General features: G+C 44.8%; 1 long non-coding RNA gene across 1 annotated transcript; it reads left to right on the top strand.

The window, feature by feature from the left end:
- Window positions 1-2444: 2444 nt before the first annotated feature.
- Window positions 2445-4794, top strand: LOC121012674 (uncharacterized). Its single transcript, XR_005782218.1, has 2 exons — window positions 2445-2645; window positions 4136-4794. It is a non-coding gene; the product is annotated as an uncharacterized LOC121012674 (long non-coding RNA).
- The last annotated feature ends 14252 nt before the right edge of the window (window positions 4795-19046 follow it).

Raw genomic sequence — 19046 nt, 5'->3', positions numbered from 1 at the left:
GTTAAGTTTTGAACACGCACTGTTTGAGGTGATAGGCAGAAATTTCTGGAGCTAAGGATGGAACCAGTAAGATACAGATAATTCAGTACTGATACAGGACAAGACCATTGTTACTAAGAAGAGCTACTATACTGAATCATCTATGTACCAGGCCATGTCATGTCCTAATATCTTTGCATGTATTATCTCTTTTAATGAGGTTGCTATTATTATTATTATTAATTATTATTATTATCCCAAGTCAAAAGTGATAAAACTTTACAAAGTTTAAAAAACTTGTCCAAAGCCTTGGAACCGATAGGTGGGGATGGTGGGGTCAAGGTCAGGCTGAAGGGCTCTGAATCCTGCTCCTAACCGGGGTGCCTCACAGCTTGACCAGATGACAGTTGTTTTCTTTATGTGTCTCCACCATTCTGTCGTCAGAAAGCGAGAGAAACAGCACCATCGTTTGTCTCTTAGATTATCTCCATAAAACCATGCATATGGCTTCTACTGACTGAAGGACTTGTTAAGTTTCCATCTTTGTGATGTGGCTGTGAAATGCCACCTGAGACATTTAATTTAATTCCACTAACTTGTATTGAATAAGTAAAGAAGGCAGGTAAGAGGGTGGGATTCAAAGATAAGTAAGACATGATCCCTAGCCTCAGGAAAGTCCAGATTTGTGTGTGTGGAAGGAGAGAGAGGAATAGAAAAACAACTCAAACCAGCTCCTCACCACAGTGCAGGCACTGGGAATCTTCTGGGCTCCAGGCCAGGTTGCAAAGACACTACAACTCATAAGCTGCCTCAGGCAGCCTCAGTACAAGATTGACTTCTCCACTGGGTGCAGCAGGAAGAGTGCCTGGGACCCATGATATTTTTAGGGGTCCTGAAATTGTTTTCACTTTTAAGTCAGAAAAATAATGAATCTAATACTTGTAATGAACTCAGCCTGGATTACACTTGTCTTACACCAACACAGACATTTGGAATTTTAATTCTCTCTCTCTCTCTTTCTCTTTTTTTTTTTTACTTATTTACTTGTTTGTTTATTTTCTTCCTTGCTTATTTACTTATATGGAGAGAGGAGCCCACAAAAGGAAAGGTGCTCAGGGCCCATTAAAGTCATAATGTAGTTCTGCTGTAGCGGCCAAATTAGACATTCAATGCATACTGGATTTTATAAGGTACAAAAAACTGTCCTTGGTTCTGAAGTAAATACTCTGAAATGTGGGGTGATGTTTTATCAGTGATCACAAAAGGGGGTCCAACATCTCAAAGTCTGAAGTTGAAAGGAAACACAACCATGAAACTTTGTCCTTATAAGACCAGGGGGAAAAAAGAAAGATCCAAATACCTACATCCCCTTCGTGGACCCCGAATAGCATCACTTTGTGACCCAAGCCCTAGAATTATTCAGAAATTGACTGCTAGGAAAGGGGCCCAATTTTTCTTCCTGCCCTAAATGAGTGTGTAAAGTGCCAAGAGTAAAAGCCACACTCTGGAAATATGTATGTAATCCATGCGCGATGTTGGGGACGCAAAAATGGAAGCCACGCCATCCCACCTGCTTTAATTCTGCTGCTTCTCAGTGGGTGCAGGAGGCCTGCTGGCTGCTGGCTGGGGAGTCAGACTCCTGCTGCCAGTCAGGGCCTCCCTGAGCTGACTGGGTGGCCACAGAGGAGGCCCCAAAGCTGGAGCCCAGAACACTGGGTGGTCTCAGAAGGAGGTGACTGTGGAGAGTGGGACCTAATCCCCTGCCAGGCCACTGGTACAAGAGGTGGTGGGAAAGACAGGGCGGTCAGTGGAACCCAGAGATCAGGGGCTAGCCCAGAGGGTGCCGGCTCCCCAAGCCCCTCAAGGGATGGCCCTGGGTGTTAAACCTCTTTCAAAGCACCGCAAGGACTTGTTGGAATCAGGGTGAGGGCAGTTTAGACGACATCTGTGAAGGGTAAGATTAGACAATGACTCATGCTTGCAAATGGTGACCGATTCTACTTCATACCTGAAGTACAAAGTGACATTTCTTGCCCTTTCCCCAAATAAATCTTCCCTGCACTGCATTCTCTGAGGACCTCAAGGCCTGTCAAGGACTTGGCCCCGAGCTCATTGAAACCACAGTAGGTTGCCAAGTTTTGCAGATGTTTTCACTGACTGCTTTATGTTTTGCAATATTCTAGAGCTGTTCCCAAGTGACGTTCATCCATTCACCAAGTTAATGCTTAATAAGAATGATCTACAAAGGGTGACAGCCCCAAAAGATGAGGAGAGGGAAAACCACCTCCAATGAGAGTGGATGAGCAAAATAAATAAATAAATACCGCGCGGTTCCCGATAGCTCGAGGTGCAGAAAAGGGAACTTGAGCAGCATTTCCTAGGGAAAAAAAAAGACAGGACAACACTATTTACGGACGTGGGCGGGTTTCTTTTTCTCAGAAGTACTGGGAGACCCCAGTGGGGCTGGGAAATGCTCCTGCTGAACAGAATTGGAGTGGAAATGAATGTACATGTGAGCAATCCACAGATGAGCTGTGCCTGAACCACACAAGATGGGCTCTTATGGAAACACCTATCAATTCGATAGCCAAGGAGGGGTAATTTCCCAGGGCAAGAAAAGTTTGGTTAACTCTGAGGGAAGCACAATGGTCCCAAAGCTCTAAAAAGTGAGTAACAATTTCTACTTTTTAACCTGTTTTTATCTATAACATCTCATACAATGTTTGAAAAAATCCTGCAGGTGTCCGTGCTAACATCTCCACAAAAAGGAAGAGAGTTAAAAGGTTTTCTAGAGGTTAGCCAACAACTTAGTGGCAGATCGAGGATGAAAGGATGGGTTTCTATTCCTCCCCAGCATTTGTGTGATGTACAAAATGCTGAATATGCTTTATAGCCGTGATGCACCACATGCTTAACGCATAGTGTCTCTAATCCTCACCTCGATGCTATAGGAGTGGTATGATTATCGTCATTAAAAGATGGCAAAATTAATGCTCAGGGAGAGATTATGCAACAGACCTGAGGTTACAATCCATTCAACAAAACTATGAGGCCTCCGTTTGGTGCTAAGCCTGGGGTTTCTCAGATACCAAGCAAAGCAAAAGCACAATTTAGAAAAAGAAATTACCGAAAGGCCTCCGTCAAAGTAAGTTGTATCTTAAAGGATTTTGTTTTTCAAGGCAAGATAATCATTTGGTGCACTGTGGGTTTGTGTGTGTGTGTGTGTGTGTGTGTGTGTGTGCGCTAACAGGCTGAATTGCATGTAGGAATGGGAGAAAGGCCGTAATTGCTTGGAAGGATTGCAGATGTACCCAGACTCATTTTATTAATTAAGCAGGCCTGGATGCTGATTCAGTTGCTATGCACCAGAGCTCCCGGGAAATGCATGCAGAGACGGAACCTTTAAGGAGATTTATATATAATGCAGGTGGGAATTTTAGAAGCCGAGAGGAGGAATGTGGTTGCACAGCCATGTTATACAGCACAGAAATCCAGTTTCTTAGTGTCGCTGGCCTGTGCTACCCCCAGCCCCACACTAGCTGGAGGATATGAGGAAGGATGTGGACAATTATATGTTAATATAATAGTAAGAAAGCGTTTAAATAAAACAACTCTGGACCTACCCTCTTTGTAGGAACCCCAGCCTGCCTCAGCTTCCCCCCTGCTCGTGATCAGGGCCGGGACCTCCTGCAGATTTGCTATCTCACTGTGGGCATGAGTTTCCTGCTGCCCTGTTCTCCCGCGGCGGCTTCAGTCTCTGAGCCGCCAAGTTGCTGATGCTGCAGAGGCCTGACATCGCCCTCCAGCTGGAGGCTGCCCCGGCTGACCCTGGGCCGCCCTGTCCCTGTCCCGCTCTGGAAACTGGCCTCAGGGGCAATCTTGTCTTTAACACGTGGCCTCCTCTGTTCCAGGGGTCACAGAAGACTGCACCCAGGGCTCCACCGCGTCGTACGGAGATTTTAATGAAACAGCTCTTCTATTTATTTGTGTTGCTGCCTCCACTGCCTGGGGCCATGGCACCAGTCCCGGAGAAGGGAGGCTGAGGTTTGGGGGTGGGGTTCAGCGGGGACAGCACACTTTCTGTCCCGAGGCGTAGCTCCTGGCGCTGACCCGCCGTCCTGCATCAATTCTTTCTCCTTCCCTCTGTTTTTCTCAGGCACATCGAGTACTGGGGTGACTACAGTTTTGCGTGTACCCTGGGACGCTGGCTAAAACTAAACAGACTCCCCCCCCAACGTGGGAGATTCCACCAGAAGGAGAACAAAGGTCAATGCGGTCATGTGGAATCTGATTAACACAAAGCTGCAGAAACACACTCCTGGATTAAATGCTTTCCCGAGCCACTCAAGCCTCTTGGACACCAGGAGCTGCTCTTGCTGTGGTAGAATATGGGTCCGTTCCCTTCATTTGCCCAGTAGGATGGGTTCAGCACCCACATTTCAAGTCCGGGTTTCCCTACTGTTCTTTAAAAACTATGTATATTTTAAGGATGACGCTATTGCTTGGATCTAAAAGGAAAGGGATTTAAAAAAAAAACCTAGTTTCATTACATCGGGCTAAAGAAGAATATGTTGCTTTTTTAAACATCGGGTTTACTGAGGTATAATTTACATGCCTCCTCTTAGTTGTGTGGTTGGGTCACAAATGCACACAGTTGGGTATTAGCCACAATCAAAATTCCACTCCTTCCCCCCACCCCGAAGTTCCCTGTGTCCCCCGTCACACCCACGATCTATACCCCAGCCCCCCACAGCTGTCTTTCTGTTTTCTGTTCTTATACCTTTTCTAGAATGTCATTTAAATGGAATTGTACACGGTCTGTGGTGTTTTGCATCTGGTCTATTTCATCTGGCACAATGCCTCTGAGATCCATCCCAGTTGCTATACAACCCAGAACTTCATTCCTTTCTCCTGTTGAGCAGTATCCCTTCTATGGATGCATCGCAATTTGCATGTACCTTCACCAGTAAATGAATACTTGGGTTATTTCCAGTTTTTAGGTGCTATGAAAATTTCTTTACAAGTGTTTGTCAAAACGTATGTTTTCATTTTATTTGGGGGAGATACCTAAGAGTAGGATCACTGGGCCATTTGGCAAGTATACATAGAGAATTTTTCGAAGACGAGGGGTAGGAGTGCCTGGATGATTCAGCCAGTTGGATGTCCAACTCCTGACATGGGCTCAGGCAGTGATCTTGCAGTCGTGAGATTGAGCCCCTCATCGGGCTCTGCGCTGAGAGCACAGAGCCTGCTTGGGATTCTCTCTCATCCTCTTTCTCTGCTGCTCCCATACTTGTGCACACACTCTCACAATAAATAAATATATGTTAAAGGAAAAAAGAGCGTTGCTGGGTGGCTTACACAGGAAGTAACATGTAAAGGTGATGAATTTTTTTTTTTAATTTTTAAAAATGTTATTTATTTTCGAGAGAGAGACAGAAACAGAGGGTGAGTGGGGGAAGGCCAGAGACAGAGGGGGAGACACAGAATCCAAAGCAGCCTCCAGGCTCTGAGCTGTCAGCACAGAGCCTGACGCGGGGCTCGAACCCACGACCCGTGGGATCATGACCTGAGCCGAAGCTGGATGCTTAACAAACTGAGCCACCCAGCTGCCCCCAAAAGGTGATGGATTTTAAGAAGAATTAGCTCATCCCTGGGCTCTACCCTGCCTTCCAAGGCCTGCTTTGTTTGTCTGGACACTAGGGATGGGGCAGGTGTCTTTCATCATCAGGAGGCACAACTACTTATCAATGGCATCACCTTGGGCATGTACTTAAGCTCCCTGTGCTTTTGTTCCCTGTGTTGCAAAATGAACAATAGCACAGTGCCTACTTCGTAGTGACGGTGTGAGGATTTCTTAAAGGGTACAAGTAGCGGGCTTACAGCAAAGCGTGCCGCATAGCAAGTGCTCAATAAACACTACCTATTTAACGACTAGCGGGGGAATCAGAACTAGAATTTAAACTGAAAGTGACTCTAGCAGAGATCATTTGCCTTCCTCGAAAGCTCTGGTATTTTGAATCAAATATGCTCACCAGATGACATTCATTCATTCATTCAACACATACTGAGTGCCTGTTGAATGCCACGGCTGGGAAACGGGCCCAGTTTCCCTCACTCTTACGGAGCTTGCAGTCTAGTAGGAGAGGCAGGCAGAATGAAAGGTATGTGTTGCCCATAATTACAAATTTAACGAGTGTAACAAAAGAAAAGGACAGAGAGTGTCACAACAGTGCGGGTCACATTACTAGCATTGCCAGCCCCACTGTGCATAAGGACACCCACTTCTAATTTCAGCTCAGTTATTGCCTATGCTTAAGAGGAAGGGAAGACCAGGAACCTCTGGGTGGCTCAGTTAAGCGTCTGACTTCGGCTTAGGTCATGATCTCACAGTTTGTGGGTTTGAGCCCCATGTCGGACTCTGTGCTGACAGCTCAGAGCCTGGAGCCTGCTTCAGCCTGCCTCCCTCTCTCTCTGCCTGTACCACACTCGTGCTCATGCACTCTCTCTCTCTCTCTCAAAAATAAATAAACATTTAAAAATTAAAAAAAAAAAAAAAAAAAAAAGGAAGGGAAGGCCAGCCCCTCCCGATCTCCTTCACTCATTTACCCCTTCATTCATTATTCATCAGCAAACATTTGCCTGATGCCCTTTCGAATGAGGCTGCTGTCCTAGGCTCCACAGACACACGCACACAGGAGTACGACATGCTTCTCTGGCTGGGAGGTTTACAACAAAGTAGGGGATGAGACCAGGATGTATATACACCGACAGCTCCTCTTCCTGCTGGTACTGCTCCATAAAAAGGATCATGAAACTTTGATGAGTCCATGAGAGAGGCAGCTAAGCACCATTTCCGCTGGCCCAGATTTAGCAACAGGATAATGCTGCAGGGACTAAAGGTGCAAACTTGCTGCTTTGGCTGAATGGGACCAACAGTCGTGGGAGCCTTCTCCTTGAGGGCCTGAGGGAGAAGTTAAAGCCCCCTGAGGAGGAGGCAGTGGAGGAACACAAGACCCATGATCGGTCCCCTCCTTAAAGCCAGATGGTGCTCTCCAGAGACTTCCCGAGGAAACCGAGTGTGAACAAGCAGCCGTGCTGCTGTGGAGATACGTAACATGTCTTGGAAAATAACAACTGTTTCAGAAAATTGGAAAGGCATTAACACACTGAGAAGCCAATCCTGATGTGCAGGAACCAGGACCTACGTGGCAGTCACAGGGACTAACAGATTTGCCCTTCTCTTGGATCTCAGCCAGGCCCAGCCAACAGCAGTGACTGGCCATGCAGTAGAATTAATACAACCTGTGTTCCACTTTTGTCCTTGTTTAGGTTTTCAGTTGCACCGTATTGAATGCCTTCTGAATGCTAGGCATAGTGCTTGATCCCATGGGTAGATATGGGCTGCATTGGCTTTTCAACACCCCCAATTCCTTTGGGTACTTGTTCCTTCCTCGTCCAAATCATATGAGTTGGATGAATCATCACAGGTTCATATCCTCCTAGCCAAGAGATGATCATGACATTCAGGCTTGATCATTGTTTTTTTTTTTTTTTTTAATGTTTATTCATTTTAGAGAGATAAAGCATGAGCAGGGGAGAGGCAGATAGAGAGGGAGACACAGAATCCAAAGCAGCCTCCAGGCTCTGAGCTGTCAGCACAGAGTCTGACTCAGGGCTCAAACTCAGAAGCTGTGAGATCTTGACCTGAGCAGAAGTCCAATGCTTAACCTACTGAGCCACCCAGGTGCCCCAGGCTTGATCATTCTACCCCTCTCCCTGGTGGCCAAGATTGGTTTCATAGTGGTCATGTGACCTGAGCTGGACCAGTTAGAGACTTTTTCCAACCCAGGTGTGATAGCTTTGTGGTGAACTACTGTACTGAACTGTATTTCCCAGCATTCTCTTTCCAGCATGTTTTCAGACAGGGTGGGCTGTAAGAAACATTCTCTTGGGAGATGTGAAGGAGAGAAGGGAAGCTGCAGCCATTTTGTAGCATATACACACCCTCTCCCAGCTATTCACTCAAACACTAATTTGGGTGCTGCTGTAAATGGATTTTGCAGAGATCATTAAAGTCCTGAACAGTTGACTTTAGGTTAGGGACATAATTCTGGGTTGGCCTAACTTAATCAGTTGGGAGTCCTTCAAAGAAGGTTTAGGACTTCCCTGGACAACAGCTTGCACCCATGCCTGTGGGTCCAGCCTGCTTCTGAATTTCCCTTCTAAAGGCCTCTCTCTGGATTTCTTATGTGCTTAGCCAGCCAATTCCTCATGATAAATCCCGTGTGTGTGTGTGTGTGTGTGTGTGTGTGTGTGTGTATCTGTATGTGTCCTATTGATTCTGCTTCCCTGGTTGAACCCTGACTCATACAACAAAAGACAGGGTTTATGTTTGGGTTATTAGTACGGTCTGCTAGTCATCCCAGGCATCTATTTTCTTCTCCAATTATACTAGAATTTTTGGTATTTCATGGCCACCCTGAGGTTCAAAAGTCAGAAAGTAAGTATTGACCCACCCAAGAGAAGTAAGAAGAAATAGCCACAGAAAGATTTGTACACTAATATTTATAGCAGCTTTTTTTCATCGTAGCTAAGAACTAGAAAAAAACCTAATTGTTCATCAAATAGTAAGTGGACAAATGGACCACGGACATCCATATATTGGGATCGTTACTCAGCGATAAAAAGGAACAACTACCATTCACAAAACAACGTGGATGAATCTCAAAGGCATTCAAAAACTAAGCAAAAGAAACCAGTCACAAAAGGCCACGTATTTACAAATCATATATCTGGTAGGAAAATTGCAGCCAGAATACATGCCTTTTCCAACACAAAAATAAAGACATGTGACTTAATGGAAAAATAGGCCCCCCAAAAATCTGAATAGAGATGTCTCCAAAGGAGAGACACAAATGCTAATAAGCACATGAAAAGATGGTCAACATCAACAGTCATCAGGAAATGCAAATTAAAACCACAATGAGATACTATCTTATCCCTACTAGGATGGCTAACATTAAAAAAGACACACAATAACAAATGTCAGCAAGGATGCTGAGACACGGAGAATGGAACTTCTGCAAAATGAGTACCTTCCCCCAGGCAGAAAAAGGAAGTGGGTTTATCAACAGAGATAGGAAGTGGAGGTAGGAGAGATCCTTTATATTTCAGAAGAGGAACGACTCTAGAGAAGCCCACAGGCAGCTGCTTCAGCAGCTGCTAAGTGGTAAAGGCAGATCCAGACCAGTAAACAGGGGCACGAACCAACCACGTCATCAATGTCCCCTAAGATAGCGCCACTGGCCGCACCACAGCACTGTGACTTGCAGATCTGGGTTGTGGGATGGGAAGAAAAGCCTGAAGAAAAGCAGTAGAAGTAAGGCAAGCTCTTCAGTAAGACCTGGATGTATTGCCGGGTACGAAACACCTTCCCAGAGCGAGTGCATTGCAGTGGGAAGAGGCTGAGAGCCCAGGAGGATGGGGTGGGCTGGATGAGGAGTAGGGCCTGTGGTCCTTTCCCCAAGCTGCAACCCTTTCTCTTCTTTCTCCAGTAAGAGTGAATAACAGACATCTTTGCTCAGGGTATTAGAACACTTCGTTTCTCAGGCTAAAGGCCCGTAGTGTGATAACAATGATTGTAACTGATTTATTGTGAGTGTTAGATAGAAGCATGAAATGGTTTCATTCTTTTCAATAACTGGCCCTTGATAAAGTCCCTGTCGAACCCCCCATTTCTCACTAGGGGCCAGGTTTCCTCGTCACACCATTTTGACCACGTGCTATCAGTTTCCATCATTGCTTGGTTACTAAAATAAGTCAAAGATGGCATTCAAAATTCAACCTTTATAATTAAAATGTCTTTATTCTTGAACTGGGGCTCTCACTGCCTTGAGCACGGGAGGGAGTGTGATCTGTCCCTTCCAGTAAGTGCTGGCTTCCTCACTGCCTTGGCAGGAAGGAGGCAGAGGCAGAGTCTCCCTGGTGACTGTCATGGTGGGACGTGTCCCTGGCCTTGCACAGCTCAGTCTGGGTTGATCTGCTCTGCAGGCAGCCTCATCTGAGGCGCTCACCACCATATGGACAGTGTGGGGCTTCTTCTTGGAAAACTGTTCAGTTTCACCTCCACCTTTGAAAATTGGTAAGGTCCACTAGCAATACCTGTCCTCCATCCATTCTCTAGATGTGGTGTCTTATTGACCTTGAAATGTCCCTGGCTCTCGTGCCTTTAATAAACTTTGTATTTCTTCATAGACATGGAAACCACCGGCCTCCTCTTCCATAACCCGCGACAGCCATGAATGCTCATTTCATAACCCAGGTTCAGCTCCCTAGGAGGCAGTGTTGCCAGATAAAATATGCCAAATATGCTTACTGGAAAATTTTTCATTGTTCTTCTGAAATTCAAATTTACCTGGGCATCCTGTAGCTTTACTTGCTAAATCTGGCAAATTATAGAGCAAGCTCTGAGCCACCTCAGAGTTTGCAGACGTGTATGCAGAAGGTTTCTTGGGGAGTGCTCTGAGGGATGATGCCTGTGGGAGAGTGGAGCCAGAGGAAGAAGTTGAACTGAGATGCAATCATAGCAAAGATCTCAACCCACCCTCCAGGGAGCTCTGGAGCCAGGAAGACCTTTCAGAATTGCCCCGCATTGAAGGGAAGGTGGCCAGGGCCTCATACTCCCAAAATGACCAGTCACTGGATGTGGGCTGCCCCTGGAGGGTGTGACCTTGAGCGGGGCGGTGCCCTTCAGCAAGGTCAAATCTGGCATGAGAGGCTCAGCTGAGAGCGGTAAGCTGCCAGTAAGTCCAGCAGATAGAAGTTACACCTCTATCAAGTGGAAACCAGGTGCCGTTGGAACTCATCATACCGACGTTTCAAGTTGATCAGACAACAACTAGTAGCAGAAGAATTTGAATTGTCCTATGGGCGAAGGGCAAGAAGCCAAAGTAAAAACAAAAACAAAAGCAAAGAAACCTGCACTGTAGCAGACTGGACCAAGTTTGTGAGGGAAACAATGATTTTGTTTGAACGCAACACCCTCACCAGCCATATCGTGGGTATAAAATGTGCACAGTTTAGTTTAAAAGCTATTAGCCTCAAGTGCCTGTACAGTTTTATGACCACTGCACATTTAACGCTGGGGCTCTGGGAGATTCCTTTCCCTTTAACAGAGGTGTGTGCGGAGCTCACATTTTGGAAGCGAGGCTCTCAAGCTCGGTGGGTGTGGCAGCTCCGTTTCTCTCGGGCACTGTCACCCAGCCCTGTCCTGTCCTGCGCTCCGTCCCGCCCACGCAACGTCCCTCTCGAGCTCCTTCCCGAGGAGCCCTCCAGCCCCGAGCGCAGGGCTGACTTCTGACACACCGGACACTACTTTGGCTGGCCTTAGCTAAGGTCTCTGCGGTGGGGCTTCCTCCTCTGGTGTCCTGGAATGCCCCGCTCCGCCTCCTACACCCCTGCTGGCTCAGCAAATTCAGCCACTCACACCCACAGCCGCACCCAGGCCTTGTCATCACCGGGCTGCCCTTGCAGACACCCCACACTCCATCATCCCACTCGCTGGCCACACACCCTGTTTTTCCAGTTCTTTCCCTCCCTCCTTCCCCCAGGCTGTTCGCCCTGCAAGGCCGCCTGCCTTGGGTCCTTCCCTCCACCACAACTGAGCACCTCAGGTGCTCTGCCCTCAGCTTCCTCACCCTTTTCCTCCATCCCACCCACCTGGGGCTTCGCCCCCGGGGGCTGCTGGAGCAATGCCCACGAGATGGCGCTGCAGAGTCAGACCCCACCCCTCACCCGAGGTTGGCTGTTCTCCCAAAGCCACTGGGTGGCCCTCTTCCTCCGGACAGCATCCCCTCGCTCTCCTCCCAGTTCCTCGAGCCCCACTCCGCCACTCCCCCACCTTCTAGCAGGTGGCTTCACCTGCTGCCTCACAGAAGACGAGGAGGCCCTCAAAGGAGAACACCTCAGCTTTCTGCTGCGTCCTCAAGCTCACGCACATTTCTCATTCTTTCCTCTTCCCCCTGGTCTCAGAAGAAGACCCGGCCCTCCCTTTCAGAGAGTCCTCCTTCCATCTGGATTCCGAATCCCCTCTCCTCCCACGTCGTTAGGCTTCTGCTAGCAATGGTTTGTTCTCTTACCAAGTCACTTCCTTTCTGCCGGCTCTGCCTATTCTGATGTACAAACATACTCAAGATCCTACATGACTTGAAAAGAAATTACCAACTGACACTAAACTTCCAAGAAGTATCACCAGGTCTCTGTCCTGTTGGTATTTAGGTTAACTGACAATAAGCTACAGGTACAGTTTCCACTCCCATATGCTCCACCTACATTCCAAGTCTCTCCTGCCCCAACCACTTGGCTGCAATGCCTACGTGGTCACCCTCTTCAGTCTTACTGGACCTCACTCCAGTTCTTGGTTCTGTTGACTCTTCTCTCCTTCAAACTCTTCTCAGACTGCTCTTCCTCAGGTTCCTCCGTGGGCGTCTGACACCTCGGTGTTGTCAAGGGTTCTCTTCTCTGTCTTCTTTTCTCCTCTCTCTGCTCATGCTCCTCTTCCTGCAGTTGAATCCCTTCTGAGCAGGTCCATGGCTCCCCAAGCATCATCATCCCCAGCCAGCCCTCTCCTGGGAGCTCCAGCCCAGATCCACAGCCACCTCCCAGACTCTTCCCCTGAACTTCCTGGGTGGAGGGGAGTTCCTCGGCCCATCACAGCTAACCCCACAGATCTTCTCTAGATAAGTCTGCAGGTTAAGTGTGTGTACCACCTTCTACCAATGGGCTTATAACCAGAAACCTCAGAAGTGTATTTGATTCTTCCCTCTTTGTCTTTCTCTATCCAGTCTGGACAGAAAATGAGTATACAGGACACCTGGCAACCACCTGAGGGCAAACAAGATTAAACTAGGAGTTTCTTAAACAATATTCTTACATTACGAGTTTCATCTGAACACTCACTAGCGGTGAGTGTTTGTTTGTTCCTTTATTCTTTCCTGCATTTGTTGATCCGGCCACAGACCAGAGCTGAGTGTCCTTCAGGACCAGACCTGTGCTCAGCATGGCCTGGAGTGGCGTGGGGGATGGGGAGTGACTGCTACCGGATACAGGGTTTCTTTTCGGGGTAACGAAAAAATATTGTAAAATTAGATTGTAGTGATATTTGCACAAACCTATACACTTCCTAAAAAACATTGAATTGTATAATGTGTGAATTATACCTCAATTTTTTAATTGGCTTACCTGTCTTTTAATTTTTGAGTTGTAAGAGTTATTTATATATTCTGAATACAAATTCCTTACCAGATACGTGACTTGATGATACTTTCTCCCATTTGTAGGCTGTCTTTTTACTTTCTTGATGGTATCATTTACAGCATCAAATTTTTGAGTTTTGATTTAAGTCCAAGGTATGTATGTATTGTCCCCTGGGCTTTTGATGCCATGTCTAAAAAGCTGTTGCCTAATCCAAGGTCATGAAAACTTGCTCCTAAGCTTTCTTTTAAGTATTTTATAGTTGTGGTTGTTTTTTCATTAAAGTCTATGATTTTGTTTATCATGTGAGATAGGGATCCAACTTTACCGTTTTCCCCATTGAATTGTCTTGGCACCCTTGGTGAAAATCTGTTGACTCTACCTGTATGGACTTATTTCTCGACTATCAATTATAATCCATTACCTGATATATCTATCCTTATGCCAGCACTTGATTACTCTTCACCTTGATTACTTTTTGTTTAGGTCTTAAAGTTGAGAAGCATGAGTCCTACAATGTTTTTCTTTATTTTCAAGGTCATTTTGGCTATTCTGGGTAGCTTGACTTTTCATATGAATTTTAAGATCAGCTTGTCACTTTCTGAAAAGAAGCCAGAGGCCCTATAAGATCACACAGAAGAAAACCTACATGACCTTGGGTATGGTAATGACTTTCTAGATACAACACCAAAGGCATGAAATAAATAATTGGTAAACTGGACTTCATTAAAATTAAAAACTTCTGTGTAAGTGTTAAGAGAATGAGAAGATGAGAACAAACTCAGAAAATATTTGTAAAAGACACATCTGATGAAGGACTATCACCCAAAATATATAAAGAACTCTTAAAAGTCAACAATAAACAAAAATAACCCAATTAAAAAATAGGCCAAAAACCTTAACAGACACCTTACCAAAGAAGACACACAGATGGCAAGTAGGCATAGGAAAAAGATGTTCCACTTCCTTTCTATCTCATCAAGGAACAAATAGTGAAATATCAATGTACATCTATTAGGAGTGGCCATAATATGGAACACTGACAAAACCAAGTACTGACAAATATGCGGGGCAACAGGAACTCTCAGTCACAGCTGGTGTGTGCAAAATGGTACAGGCATTTTGGAAGACAGTTGGGCAGTTTCTTACAAACTAAACATACTCCTATCATACAATCCAGCAATTGTGCTCTTGGTATGTACCCAAAGGAGTTGAAAACTTCTATCTATACAAAAACTTACACATGGATGTTTATAGCAGCTTATTTATTTATTTATTTAATATAATTTATTGTCAAATTGGCTAACATACAGTGTGTAAAGTATGCTCTTGTTTTTTGGGGTAGATTCCCATAGTTCATCGCTTACATACAGCACCCAGTATAGCAGCTTTTTAATAATTGCCAAAACCTAGAAGCAACCAGAAATATCCTTCAGTAGGCAAATGGATAAAAACACTGTGGTACATTTGGATAATGCAATATTTTTCAGTGCTAAAAAGAAATGACCTGTCAAGCCCTGAAAAGACTTGGAGGAACCTTAAACACATATTACTAAGTGAAGGAAGCCAATCTGAAAAGGTTACATGATTCCATCTATATGACATTTTGGAAAGGCAAAATAGTGGAGACAATGAAGAGATTGGTGGTCGTCAGGTGGTGGGGGCAGAGGCGGTAAGGCACAAATAGATAGAGAATGGAGGATTTTTAGGGCAAAGGAAACACTCATTATGATACTATAATAGTACATCCATATTATTATAAATTTGTCCAAATCATAGAATGTACAATACCAAGACTGCACTATGGACTTTGAGTGATTATGATGCATCATTGTAGGTTCATCAGTTGTGACCAATGGACCACTCTGGTGAGGGATGTTGATAATGGTGGAGGCTATGAGTGTGGGGGGCAGGAAATGTATGGGAAATCTATGTATCTTCCCCTCAATTTCACTATGAACCCAAAACTGCTCTAAAATTTTTTGTGGGGAAAAAAAAAGGAGCCATGAGGAATTTGGTAGGTATTGCAATACAGGTGTAAATCAGTTTAGGGAGTATTATCATCTTAGTAATATGAAGCCTTCCAATCCATGAACGTCTTTCCATTTATTTAGATCTTTAATTTTTTTCAAAAAAGTTTTGCAGTTTTCACTATACATGTATTGTACTATTTTGTTAAGTTTATACTTCAGGAATGTTACATTTTTGTCTAAGTATGCAATTGTAAATGAAGTTGTTTTCTTAATTTTATTTTCAAATTGTTCATTGCTAGTGTATCGAAATGTAACTGATTTTTGTACATTGAGTATTTTTATAATGAGTGTTGAATTTTGTCAAATGTTTTGTCTGTGTCTATTCAAATAATCATGTGGTTTCTGTCCTTTATTCTATTAAAATGATTTACTGCATAGGTTGATTCTTTTAAATATATTGAGTCAACCTTGCATTCTGAGAATAAATTCCACTTGGTCATGGTATATAATTCTACATCATGTTGCTGGATTTGGTTTACTAGTGCTTTGTTAACATTTTTACATCTATATTGAAAAGGGATATTGGTCTGAGTTGGCTTTCTTTTTAACTTGTGATGTCTTTGGCTGATTTTGGTATCAAGGCAATTCTGTGGCATTCTTGCCAAAAACGCATAACTTGAACTCAATCATGAGGAAACATCAGACATACACAGACTGGGAATGACACCACAAAACAACTGGCCAATGCTCTTCAAAAGTGTGAAGGCCATGCAAGATGAGGGAAACCAAGAAATAGGCCACAACAAAGGCAACTCAGTTGACGTAGCAACTAAATGCAAGAGGTACTTCTAGATTAGAAACTGGAACACAAAAATGACACCAGTGGGACAATTACTAAAACTTGGTTTAGTTTTAGTAGGTTTAGTAAATTATGTAGATTAGATAATAGTGTTGGATCAATGTTATTTTCCTGACACTGATAATTGTACTATTCCCTGTAAAATGTTAACATTTGGGGAATTATTTTACTAGTTTCCCAAGTTTTTCATGTTTGAAATTATTATGAAATTACCAAAAGGAATTTTTAAGTGTATGTGTATGGGGTACTGTTGGTTTAATGAGGGAAAGAATGTTGGAGAGCCAGGGAGACATGGAAACCAGGGCCTGCTGTCCAGTATTCTGGCACCTGTAAGTGGCTGAATGTTTCTGGAACCAGAGTGTGGGCAAGGGAATGGGACGGATGGAAGTGAGGATATCCAGAAGGTTGTGGGGAGTCATGGGGGACTGGACAGAGACATAATCAGATGAGGTTTTGGGATGGATGATTTGGGATAGGTGATGTGGGAGACGAGAGGGAGACCAAGGGGAGGAAGTGATAGAAAAGGAAAGAAATAGAAAGATTCTTTGTGAATTTGCAGAGAGAAATTATTTTGCCTAAGGGTGTTATAGTCTCCGTGGTTTTATTATAGATTTTTATTATAGATTTTTAAAAAATCTAATATTGGAAAGCAAGACCATAGTGATGTCTGCATCTACAGAAACAATAATCTTCAACCCCCAATTCAATCTCAGAGAATTGAAGAATGTGCTTAGGCAGGAATTAAAATGAAATGTGGGCTTTAAATGTAGGGAGGGCAAAGCAGGCGAGTTTCTTCATCATGCTAAAGAGATCTCGCTAAAGGGTCTGCGGGTCCAATCTTTAGGAGCTACAGTTTTGTTTTGTTTTGTTTTGTTTAGAACTAAAGTTTATAACACTGACCTCCAAGAAAGACTTCAGAAAATTTCTGTCGATGGAGAGTTGAGGCAAACGGAGTCTGGGTTGTGGTGACCTTGAGGAGAACAATTTTGACCAGAGAACTAAGGAGCTAACAGGGCATCACAGCCTATATCATGGGAAGTGCAGGACAGGGAGGAAGACAAGAAGCAGGGTGGCCATCCCCCTTCCAGCCAGTTCCTTGGAGTTCTAGAGACAGAAGCCATTTTATTTGGGTTTCCTGGTATACTCTTAAAAAGGAGGGGGAGAGTTGAATCAAGCTTACAGAATACATTCTGCCGTATTTAAAAATGTTTACATCCAAGAATTATTTTTTTCACCAGCATAATTACAACTGTATCTATTGGGTTATACAACTGTATCATATGACATTGACAAGTTGGCAGCAATAAGTTGTGGGGTTAAGTGGATGTTGACATGGGACTAGAAGTAGTCTAGGCAGGACACAGAGGGGTGCAGGCAAGAGACAGTGAGAGCTTCCAAGGCTTGGTTAGTGAAATACCTGGCTCTTGATTGGCTGCTGAGCAGTGGGTGAGAGTCAAAGGAGGAGGAGGTTCCAAAGGGAATGATCAATGGTACCAAATACTTCTGCCAGGAGACATGGAGATTGAAAGATATCCAATGGACGTCTTAATGAGCCACTCTTGAAGACTGTATTGGTTTTCTGTGGTGGCTATAACTGCCACAAATTTGGTGCCTTGAAACAATACACATTTATTTTCTCATGGTTCTAGAGGCCAGAGGTCTAAAATCAGTCTCTTTGGGGGTAAAGACAAGGTGTCAGCAGGACTGGGTCCTCTGGAGGCTCTAGGGGGGAGAAATGTCCCTTGCCTCTTCCAGTTTCTAGAGGCTGCTAGTGTTATTTGGCTGGTGGTGGAATTGGCCACTCTGGTATCGGCTTTCAACGTCACATTGCCTTTTCCTCTTCTCTGTCAAACTTCCTTTTGCCTCACTCATATAAGGATACTCCTGATAATGTTTAGGGTCCATCCAGATAATCCAGAATCAGCTCCCATTCTCAAGATCCTTAACTTAATCACATCAGCTAAGTCCCTTTTGCCATGTGAAGTCACATCCTCCAGTTACAAGGATTAGGATATGGATGTCTTTGGGGGCCAGGACTCAGCTTCCCACACAGACCTTGGTAAGAACAGTTTCCTCACAGCTGGGGGTGTAGCAGCAAAATGCAGAGGGCCGTGTTGGCTGGGACTTGGGCTGGGTGGCTCATTTGAGACTGTGAGAAAGAAACCAACACCTAGGAATGCACTAAAGAACAGGAGCCTGCAGGGGAGGGGAAGAATTAGAAGTCACAGCAGGCAGAGGAGACTAGGAGAGAGTGTGGTGGGAAGCTCAGAGAGGAGAGAGGTTCCGGAAGGGAGAGGTTAACTTCAGCAGACATGGAGATGACAAGAGATGGACTGAAAGGCTCCCTCTACCTTTGGTGGTCAGAGGTTGCCAATAAGCTGCCGGGGCAGGGTCTGGGTCAGTCTACAGAGTTCTGGTACAGGAGCAGAGCTGAGGATGTGGAGATAAGACATTGATTATGTTTGAGGAGCTTGATTAACATGAAAATAGTAGCAAAAACCACAGTCTGAGGATAAGGATGAAGGGCCCCAGACGATGAGGAGTGGAGGCAGCACCAAAGCATGTGAGAAAGTAGCCCAGCCTTCAGCCTTCTGAGCTAACAAAGACATCGATGGACAATTTATTGTTCTGAATTATTCTACCCTAACTGCTAAGATATTCTACTGTCATACATGCCTAGTTTCTTTTTTTTCTTAAAGTTTATTTATTTTGAGAGAAAGAGAGAGAGGGAGGGAGGGAGAGAACCAGTAGGAGAGGGGAAGAGAGAGAGGGAGAGAGAGAATCCCAAGCAAGCTCCACACTCAGCGCTGAGCCTGATGGGGGCTCCATCTCACGAAGTGAGATCATGACCTGAACCAAAATCAAGAGTTGGATGCTTAACCGACTGAGCCCCCCAGGTGCCCCTCCATGCTTCGTTTCTTAAAGCTATGAGTATCCAGAGCATAAAATGACCAAGAAAATTATGAGGATTTTCAGGTCTT

This window comes from Herpailurus yagouaroundi, unplaced genomic scaffold (assembly GCF_014898765.1).
Source record: "Herpailurus yagouaroundi ecotype Mexico unplaced genomic scaffold, PumYag 197, whole genome shotgun sequence".
NCBI classification, from domain to species: domain Eukaryota; kingdom Metazoa; phylum Chordata; class Mammalia; order Carnivora; family Felidae; genus Herpailurus; species Herpailurus yagouaroundi.
This window is presented reverse-complemented; position numbering and strand designations above follow the sequence as displayed.